Genomic DNA, 12,005 nt, shown 5'->3' with positions numbered 1-12,005 from the left:
ACTTCCGTTGGTCCGAAGAACTCAACAAGTTCATTTTTGTAACGAATTAACATCAGGAGTATATTCAAAAGCTCTGCGAAAACTAAATGTCTTTTTAGATGCAAACAATCTTCTTCGCGTCGGCGGTAGATTAAAGTATTCCTCATTATCACATGATCAGAAACACCCTTTGTTACTGCCTCGGAACAGCAGGCTCACCACTCTGATAATCAACTATTTCCATCAGAAATATTTGCATTCCGGTGGTCGAACAACTCAATTCCTCATTTCTCAACAATTTTGGATTTTATCGCCAAAACGAGCTATAAATTCAACTTTAAGTAAATGTTTTCGCTGTTGGAAGGTGAAACCGAAACCGTTTCAACCACCTATGGGTGAGTTACCATCATCTAGGATCAGTCAAGCAAAACCTTTCAGCCATGTTGGAGTTGATTTTGGCGGTCCGTTTTTCCTCACCATGACCCGTCATCGTGGCGTTAAAAAATGTAAAGCATACTTGTGTTTATTCGTGTGTTTTGCCACCAAGGCAGTTCATTTGGAGTTGGCGAGTGACTTATCTACGGAAACGTTTTTAGCTGCATTACAACGTTTAGTAGCTCGCCGTGGACGTATATCGTGTTTATATAGTGATCACGGAACGAATTTTGTTGGTGCTACAAGGGAACTGATAAAAGGCATGAGCAATGCAGCTGAGCATGAGGGAATAAAGCATTCTTTCATTCCGCCTGCGTCTCCTCATTTCGGGGGTTTGTGGGAAAGCGGAATCAAATCTGTGAAAAACCATATTCACAGGGTCATTGGTGAACAAATTCTTACCTACGAAGAGTTTTATACCGTTTTAACTCTTATAGAATCTGTTTTAAATTCTCGACCCATAGGGGCGTTCAATAATGACGTTGAAGACATTAATGCTCTTACGCCTAATCACTTTCTCACGTTAGAATCAGTGGCCTCTATTCCAACCGCCGATTTCACAAATGTGAATATAAATCGACTGTCCAGATTCCAAATGATCCAACGGTTGCATCAGGATGTCTGGAAGCGCTGGCATCTAGAGTATTTACATACTCTTCAGCAGCGAAGTAAATGGCTGAACCCTAATTTTTCTTCTCCTAAAGTAGGTTCTTTAGTCGTTATTAAGGATGACAACGTTCCACCCGGTAAATGGGTGTTGGCCCGCCTAGTCGAGTTGCACCCTGGTCGTGATGGGGTTACACGAGTTGCCACCGTTAAAACAGCATCGGGAATGTTCAAACGTCCTTTAGTTAAGCTTTGTCCGCTACCTTGTGTGGATACAGACTCTTCTGAATCCACTTAATTATATTTCATGCTCAATTTCGTTGTTTTCACATTGCAGCAGTTAAGCGTTATGTAGTTTATAGTCATCATGATGTAGAATCATGACGTAGGTGTATACCTTTTTCTCAATTTATTTTATAAAAAAATGCATTAGATGCATTTTCCCGGCGGAAAATGTTTGAATTTCGAGTTTGTTGGTGCGATTTGGCATACGTGCGGTCGTTCTTCTCGAATCAACTTTTTTGCCATATGTTTATTTTTTTTTTTCCTCCGATGAACAAATACACAGACAGTATTAATCAAGCAGCCTTAGACTATACGTCGTCGTCGCTTTCGATTGCCTAATTTATAAAGTGAGTTCAATTTTGTGCCTTCAGTCGCATCTCATTAATTTTTGCCCAAGTCGGCATCGTTCGCTTTGAACCTCAAAAACAATAAAAGTTTGGGAACATTTGTTAACACTGTAACTTGAAGTGCGGGTTAGCGAAAACTACAAGCAAGACAAGAGCTCAGCACATCCAGGATCCGTCGAAAGGGCCCTTTCCTCCAGAGACGGAAGACCCGCCGCTACAAGAAGATTAAGAAGAATAGGAGTGCTCCGGATTTCTCCGTAAGATTAATTTCGAAGTGATCTTTATTTTGAAATCTGACTTTCTACTAAAATTTACGCCAAGAATTGATACAGTCCATTCTCTCACCAACAATTCTATCGATTTCAAACAGTGCCTATCTAAAAGATTGTTATTATTTGGAATCGCCACATCGATGAATAGTGCTCTGTCCTCATCCTTGTTGAGCAATATGAGGTCTGGTCTATTGTGAGTTATTTTCCGGTCTGTGAGAACCGTGCGATCCCAGTAGAGCTTGTGATGTTCGTTTTCCAGCACAGCATCCGGATGGTAATTGTAATAAGGAACCTTTTTCGAAGTTAGAAGTTGGTGTTTTAGTGCCAATTCTTGGTGAAGAATCTTGGCAACAGCATCATGTCTATATTATTATTATTATTATTATTTTTATTTCAGATGTTGGGGAAGAAAATCCATTATAACTTATACATATTCGTTTTTTTGATAAGATTGATCACCAAAAAAAAAAAATTTATCTTTGTCGAAAATTTCTCTAGTTGAATCAATTACTTCGCCAAGAATTAAAATTTTTTCTTTCTCCCTTAAATATGTTCGAACCTGCAACTTCCGGAAACAGCATACTTTGTACTTTCTTATTTCGAAAGGCACACACAGTTTATCTTCATCTTCGCATCGTAAGATAACTGATTTGATGGCATACCCAAGGTATATACTGCCGAAATTGCCAATTGTATACAGTATACACAATTTTGTGCTGAAAATTTGCATGTTGGGGTTATTTCAAATGGCACACCCAGTATATCTTTGCATCGTCAGATATGATGATGGCAATGACCATACTTTGGGTATGGCAGATTCCAATAGTCAGTCTATTCGTCAAATTATGAGAAAAATAAAATTTATCTGATAATAATCTGATTTTCAATTGTCCTACTCCTTGGCTATTTCAGGGATTTAAGCTTTGAATTCTAGAAATAAAATATGGATAAAAGTACAGTAAGTACCTCAAAGTGGAACAAAAAATTCATTGTACCTTTTATGCTAACATAAAATGGAAAACAGGAAGTGACGCGCATAACAATTAGTTCGAGCAAAATTTACAATTTATTATTGCTAAAATATCTTAAAATTGTAAACGACAAATAGGTGTAGACGAAATGCCAATTTTCTATAGCTACAACATTATATAGTCCATTGAAGAATGATTGACATCCCAGTATAGGTCTTGGAAGTCCAGACGGGGCTTAATATATCTGATCACAAAATATCTTCAATAATTTCTGTAGTTTCACTCACAGAACAGAAAATATACAAATTTAACCTAGACAAGTATTTGAAAAGAAGAAATATTTGACTTCAGAGCATATTAATCAGCTTTCAAAATTGAAACACTTATGTATCCAATTTGTACGTTTGAATTAAGAACATAAATAGCAGTAGCAGTTTAAATTATCGTCGGTCAGTGCATAGATTCACACATAGACATAGAGACATGGACTGAGCAATGTCAGCATGAAATTGGCTTTTTTTATAGAAAGAGAGAAATGATGGTCGGGCATTTACCTTCTCTTATTTGTTCACATAGAGGTGAGTGTGGACCAATCAATATTCTAGAAAGAGACAACTGCATTCCCGACGTGCGTTTCTCTCTGTCACTTTTTTTGACCGTATTTCATGCATAGATATAAAGGGAAGGCACAGTCCATGTCTATATGTCTATGGATTCACACTATTTATTCACAACACCAACCTGAATTCCGCAAAAAAAATTTCAACTTATAAGCTATTACCAACTTAAATTCGATTTTCCATAGCCACCCGAGATGTCAATCATTCTTGAATGGACTATATACAGGGTGGGCTTTTTAAAACGAAACAGACGAGATAACGGGCGCAATAAATTCATTTCGAAAAAATGCTCGCACACGTCGATTTTTACTTCGAGGGGGACAACTTTTAAGGTCAAATTCACAACTATATCGCTTCAACCCTTGGTGTTAGAACACCAACCCCTAAATTTTGAATAGGAAAGATAGGGTGAGTGATACCTCATTTGAAAGGCCTTTTTATCCTGAATTCAGCGTATACCTTTTTTTCTCATTTAATGCATTCGTTTTCAAGATATTCAATTTTGAATTTCGTACAGTACCCGCTAACCATGCTATTTATGTGAAATCTTCAATTATTTGACTAATTCATTCTGTGGTTACGATGGTAACCGTTAATTGTCAACATTAGACAACGAAATAATTATTATTGGTAATTACTTTCTCCAACAATTAAGGTGAAAATAGTTTATTCTTTTTCAGAAAGAATTGAAATTATTTCTTTATTTTTCAAGAATAACGAATGCGGGAATCGTACAGCAGATTTATTCAATCGATTGCACCCAAAAAAGCACATCTGCAGAAAGTTCGTTTTAGAACCGCATTCGGTATTCTTGAAAAATAAAGAAATAATAATTTTCACCTTAATTGTAATTACCAATAATTATTATTTCGTTGTCTAATGTTGACAATTAACGGTTATCATCGTAACCACAGAATGAATTAGTCAAATAATTGATGATTTCACATAGCATGGTTAGCGGAATGACTGGTACTGATGTACGAAATTCAAAATTGAATATCTCGAAAACGAATGCATTAAATGAAAAAAAAAATTAATATGCTGAATACAGAATAAAAAGGCCTTTCAAATGAGGTATCACTCACCCTATCTTTCCTATTCAAAATTTAGGGGTTGGTATTCTAACACTAAGGGTTGAAGCGATATAGTTGTGAATTTGACCTTAAAAGTTGTCCCCCTCGAAGTAAAATCGACGTGACCGAGCATTTTTTCGAAATGAATTTATTGCGCCCGTTATCTCGTCTGTTTCGTTTTAAAAATCCCACCCTGTATATAAAGTTATCTGAAAAATACATTTTGTTCAGTACGACATCTTCTAATAGAAAATTTACTTGTAGTAGCCGAGTAATAGGCTGATGTCGATTTAACCCTAATGAATATCAACGTGATGTAGTTAAGAGAAGCAATAACAATATTTGTAGAAGGTGGCTTCAATTCAAACATTTTTGCTATTTCAACTATAAAAATGTTGTGGACCGACTGGGACTAAACTTTGTTGTTAATATGGCAACATATATTTCTAAGAGTCCAAAAAATTAAATTAACCACACTTTGAAAGCATTTTACACTTAGTTTTATCAGAACAGTAGTTAACGAAAATAAATCTGTGTATTTGATTTTCAAATCAAAATGCAGACAAAAAGCAGACAAAAAAATCTCAATATAAGCAAAGTAGCAAACAACATATTTCAGACTTGTCATAGATGAATACTGTGAGGAAAACTTATTTACGTGATGTTCAACAAGCTGTGTAGATTGATCCAGTGTATGAAACATACATTAACTTATTTACTGTGAAAAACAAGCTCATGTTATACAGAGTGAATCAACAGTACTCGGTCGATCGATTACTCTTTGAAATTTTGGGCGGGCAGAATGATTCAAACTTTGGCGGAATCGACTCTACTGAGCGCATAAGTTGAAATTATTATTGACTTTATAATAGGCCAATCCAAAAGTGATGAAACACGATACCACCCTGCTTTTTCAAATGAAAATACCAAATTTTCATATAATATTCTGAATCTACATAAAATTATTCCTATTTGACGTAGGACTTTTTCCGAGAAATTTAATGGTTAGGATGATTTTAACCAAGAAGACAAAGCAAAGGAGACGCAACTTATCATTTCGTCGGAACTTTTGTGTGAAAACGTGGTTTATCTAATAATTAAGTCACAGGAAGTGCTGCAAATAGGTACTCTTGTACCTTTTTTGCTATATCTTCTTGGTTCCAACTATAAAGAGATCATATCTTGAAAATCATTCGAGGTTAATGAATGTTTTTTTAATTGAATTCTCCAGAGTTTCAGGGTCTCAGCCTGTTTTTCGGACCACTCTACATTTGGTTCACATTTTAGGCCTAAAATAAAGTTTTAAAAGTTTTATACAAGAGTATATTCATTATGATCTACTAAACGTCAAAAGTGTTACTTCTGTACTATACGTTGTTTCGAATTAATTAACTTAGTTAAATTTGTACTGTTATTTATTTCAGAAATTAATATGAACCAATATTTTATTTACCATTATAGCATACACATTTCAGTTATATATTATTTACAGAATTTTCGGAACCACAATTGAAAAAACCTTACAGATGTTCACAAGACCTAAGCAGTATATGTCAGCCCGTCAGTTAGCAGGAAATGGCTCTCTGCGTTGCGTTATGTCTTAGACCTTGTCGTCTCAGGATACCTGTGCTTACAGTGACTCTATAACGAGAAAGTGGCGACAATTGTGGTCTCGTTTTTCATCGTTTTAGCAAGAATATGGCGGATTTGGTCACGTGACGTGACGTGAGCCAATCCGAATTCCGAATTAGAGATCATAGCATTGAAATCTGTGCTTCTAAGCCGCCATATTCTTGCTAAATTTCCAATTGTCGCCACACTGTTTGATAGAGTCACTGTACCTGTGCTCTGTGCCACAAAATAATCTAGTCGAAACCAAAGTTGCACTGACAGCGTTACCAGTGCAGCTTTAAAACACCTTCTAACGCAGCTCCTACAAAAAGATGGATCAGTCGAACAGGACAAAATTTGTATCCGGAGGCGAAATCAGACAACATGGCGTAGGCTCTGCCATTAGAAACATTTAACTCACACTTCTTTTAGAATTAAATGATTAGTAACGATCTGGCCGCCAAACGAACCGAAAATCCAGTTGGTATCTCAGAACGTTTAATGACCCTACGCTTTCCTGCAGCAAATAACACGTTTGTGAACATCATTGGAGTATACGCATCCACTTTGAACTCCTCTCTGACAACTTAAAGGACACTTTCTACGATACACTCGATGCTACATTAATAGATTTCAAGCGAATAAACCGTAATAACCGCGGTTATTGCTGGTTTTGCCCTTGGTTATGGCCCTTCACAACTTCTAACCTCACTTCAATAACCAGAAGTTTAACCCAGCTCTCGAGTATGGTTATCTCCGGTTATCTGCGGTTCAAAATGATGACGTTGAAGGGCTAGTTCATGACGTCTCGATATTATAACCAATAATGACCAAAAGCGCTTGAATGCAGTTGGTTATTGTTGGTAATCACCAATGATGACCAGGTTATTCGCTTGAAATCGATTATTAAGTAAAATATACCAAAACGGGAACGAATTATATTTTCCTTGGAGACTTCAACGCCAGGGTGGGTAGATGTCAAGACTCCGGAACTGTGGCCAGGAATGATAAAGAAACACAGCACAGACAGCATCAATTCGAACGGAGAACGTCTGCTGGCTCTTTGTGCAGCACACAATTTATGTATAACGAACACCTCTTTTATTACGAGACCCAATTCAAGCGGGACCTGGCGCCACCCGCGCTCTGGGCATTGGCATACTCTCGACTATATAATCGTGAGAAGAAAAGATCACAAAGAGGTGTTGGTCACTAAATCCAGAGCAGATCTGGATTGCTGGACTGATCATAGGCTGGTAATTTCGAGAATGAAAATCTCAATGCTCCCAAAAATACCAACGCAAGCCAAAGTATCTAAGAGAGCGCCTTCAAATCTCCAAACTACAAAACCCGTCTACAAAAGAAAGATTCACCGCTGCCGTCAAAGATAGCCTAACACCACCGCATTATGACTGCTTCGCCGACAGCGAAGCTTATATCGCGCCCCTTTTGGAGGCAAAACACAAAGCGATGAAAACAGCAATTAACAAGCCTGGCGATGTTGCAGCCCAAAAAAGTCTTATATAAGCTAGGTCCGTCAAGAAATAAGAAAAATCAAGGATAGCTGGTGGAAAGAAAAAGCTAGGGAAATACAAGCTTACGCCGATAATAATGAATACAGGCGATTTGCCGAGTCTATTAAAAATGTTTATGGTCCAAGCAGAAAAGCTAACTTTCCTATTAAGGACGGTCATGAAGCTATCCCAACTGATAGTAAAATTCTCGAAAGATGGAAGGAGCATTACTCACGGATCTTGAATCAAAATAACGACTCATATTTATCCATTTTAGACCGGCTCCCTGTGCATAGTCGGATGACATCGCTTGATGACGAAATCTCAATGTCGGAAATCATAAGTGCGATAAAAAATAGGAAAAGTCACCCGGTCTAGACGGCGTTACTGCGGAGGATTTTGAAGCCCTGGATGAAGACATTGTCAATAGTCTCCTAACACTATTCCGCAAGATCTGGGAGCAAGGAGATGACCAGTGACGCTTTAGTTATCAACTTCTATAAGAACAAAGGCGATACGTCAAATTGCAACAATTGCAGGGGCATATATGTAGTTGCTAAGCGTGGCCGGTAAAATTCTCTGGAAGATTATGGCTAATCGTCTGATTCCACTCTTAGAAAAAGCCTGAATCTCAGTGCTGCTTTCAACGAAATTTAGATATGGTGGACCTAATTTTTACACTGCGACAGCTGCAAGAGAAGGCCCGTGAACAACAATCAAGGATCTATACAGCCTACATCGAATTAAGTAAGGCCTTCGACTCGGTGAATCGAAGAGCGCTATGGAAAATCATGGGACTCATGGGACGCCTTGGAGTACCCGAAAAATTCTTACCTACTACACCGCTTAATAGACTTGATAATAGCATTGTACAGCATAATGGCTCTACAACCGACCATTTCTTAACCAACTCTGGAATAAAACAAGGATGCGTGTTAGCGCCTTTACTGTTCAATATTTTCGCCATATCTGTCGCGATAATTGCCGACATGAGTATGCCTGTAAGAGGTGTTGGAATAAGATTCATATTTGATGGAGGCCTAAGAAATTATAAGTCTGTTCGCACCGTTTTTTTGTAGATTTATTCTCGGTAACGGGATACAGCAATGATGAATGATGACTAAATTTTCACCTCTTCGTTTCAAGGATCATGCAGTGAGTGCATGAAGACCGACAGCGATGTTCCGATGTTCCAAGCATTTTGTTCATCTTGGGTAATTCAAATCCACTCAAAAGCATTTTGGTAATAGGTGATTTTCCAAAAATCCTGAAAAATGTATTTATAACAGGAAGTTCAACCTCAAAACTCAAAAGTTTCGTCTACCTAGGGGCTTTCATAGCGCCAATCAAAATACTTATAAAAGTTATGAAGGATCGAAGTTTTTGGTAAAAACTGGAAAATACCCTGTATAAAACTTATGACGAGTAAAAGGCACTTGGTAGATAGTAATATTTCTCGTGACTCACTGTATTTTTTTAGAGAAGATCCATTTTAGTTTTTCATAAATTTCCAAATTCTAATACTTTTTATTACTATGAAAGTCTTGACGGCATGCAGACACTAATTGAATTCTGAAAAAAGTACCACCCAGAGCAGGAGTCGAACCTACGACCCCCTGATTACCGGTCAGATACTCTCCCAACTGAGGTACCTAGGCAGACGTGGTAATCAGGGGGTCGTAGGTTCGAATACTGCTCTGGCTGGTACTTTATTCAGAATTCAATTCGTGTCTGCATGCCGTCAAAATTTTCATAGGTAACATTTAATTTCAGAGATTAAACTATCTTCTCACTTTTTAATACCTCTTCAACATTTTCGTTTTCGAATGAATTGAGTTGGTTGTCAGGGGTTCACTCATTTGATAATAATATCATATTTTTTCTCTCCCTTGAATGATTTAAGGAAAACAAATATTTCAAAATAATCCGGAAGGATTGTATCTATCGTATCTGACTCAAATTTAAAAATTGAGTTACGTTTCTCTAATTGAATTTTATATTTTGTTGAACCTTTCCTAACGCTCGGAATTTAAAAGATATTATAAAATTTGTAAATGTCAGTTACGATACATTGTCTAGAGGACGACGAAATATACACCTACAAACTTGAAAAGATTGAAGGACTTGAAGGATAGGAAAATATAAGGAACTTTTTTCAAAGAAAATCTATATGTTCAAATTTCAAAACGTTTTTCAGTATTTCATTATTTTCCAAAAAGCAATACTTCCCAAATAAATTGAAAGGAAAAACATCGACAAACAGCGATGTTTTTCCTTTCAAGGATATGATATTTTTCCTCATCCCCGAAAGCATTCAAAGTGAGAATAAATCGTTTTGGACTAACGAGTAAATTTCTCGCCGAAATCATTCGCAGTCGTTTGAAATCATTCGAAATCATCCGAAATCATTCACAATCATTCGAAATCTCCCGAAATCATTCGCAATCATCCGAAATCTCCGAAATCTTCCGAAATCATCTTGACTTCCGAAATCGATGTACATTTTTCACAGAGTGGTTACCCCCTCGGAGATATCCAACATATTACACCCGAATAATTCTAACTATTTATCTTATTATCAGATAATTTAATATTGGAACATCGGGAATTCACATCTGTGAAATACATATACTTCATTTTCATCGCATTTATATCACTGTTTATTAAAGTTATGACGAGATGACTAATTATGTATCTCATTTCCATCCATAGCGAGTGTAATCGAGTTGTTGATAGAACAATAAATTAGAATTTTGGTTCCTTCCATAACAAAATGGAAACATAAATGTTGTGGATGTTGAAAATAACGAAATTATAGGTTATTTTCATGCGAACCGGAAAGATTTCCTAGATATAACGCTGAAAGAGATCTAGGATTATGTTTTTTACGCATCTGGAGAATTCAGAATGAACCAAGGATGAAACAAGAATCAATCAAGAATGAATGACAGGAAGGGGTAGATCATATTTTATATTACACCTGAGGGGAGAGGAAGAGGAATGTCTCCCATGTCATGAAAAATGGTAAAATTCGCGCCTATGGAAATGTTTTTGCTCCGGTTTAGCAGTGAACCCTTAGAATATAGAATAACACGAAGGAGCATATTGCTCATTTCAATTTGACCGGAATAGAGGAGAAATATGGCCGACATATATTTCCGTTTCAACAGTGGCGCAGGACAATGAAGTTTCCAAAAAACTAACTTCAATAGTCAGTTGATTCTGATTAATCAAAAAAATTAGGAAAGCACTGACGTAAAGTCAGAAGCTTTTTCACGCTCGTTCAAATTGATAATCAAAGCGGAAATTCACCCCGCCCAACATTGCTTGGCTATATACTTAATGGTATTAAGGTCTATGACTTAACATCACCTACGCCCATGGAGTGTTATTGTCATGGGATAACCTTGTTAGCTGTATTCGGGTTCGGCTTTTGGACGGTCCGAGAATTGTTCTAGAACTGCGCAAAACTGTTGCGCCCTAGTACAAAATCCTCTGCGCAGTTCTAGAACCATCCTCGGACCGTCCAAAAGCCGAACCCGAATACAGCTGTTATGTCATGAAATTCAGAAACTCATAATTAATACTTGATATTCAGCTTAAAAAATCACCTACCTATAAATTATTCACGCTAAAATATCCAAAATCCTTATTTCCAGCAAATTTTAAGAATCCAAATTACCAAAATTAAGTTAAAACATCACTTTGTTCATTTGGCCACAGATAACAGAATCATTTGACTTCCAAGTCTGCCACTTTTCAAATCAGAATTTGGAAGACCAATATGGCCGTTTCCTTCGCACAATTCCCGTCACATTTATTCGAAAAAGCTCCTTCCTGATATTCTATGTTCTAAGAGTGAACCCTTCACTAGAATAGAAATAAACACGGCCTAGAATGATTACGGTTATCTACAATTTCTGAATCCGGAATCGGAATTACTTTTAACCATAGACTCATCTATGATCACGGATTTTTGTGGATAATTACTTATAACAAGATCAAACTTCAGACCTCTCCTCTAAGGCATAAAAATTTCCATCCCCTTGTACAGGGGGGAAAAGTTCTAAGTTTCATAATTTTTCCATTGTTTATTTGTTTGTGACAGTTTGCGTACTGATACTAGCTTAATTACCAAATTTCAGCTTTCATGATCAGAACGGTGATACCTACTTTTCCTCTGGTGTACTACCACTCCATTACTGTCCGTGCATACAGATAGAGTACTGAATACGGCAAGAAACATAATGATGCCGGTAGTGCCGAGACCGTAGGAACTGTATGATGACTAC

This window comes from Coccinella septempunctata, chromosome 2 (assembly GCF_907165205.1).
Source record: "Coccinella septempunctata chromosome 2, icCocSept1.1, whole genome shotgun sequence".
NCBI lineage: Eukaryota > Metazoa > Arthropoda > Insecta > Coleoptera > Coccinellidae > Coccinella > Coccinella septempunctata.
This window is presented reverse-complemented; position numbering follows the sequence as displayed.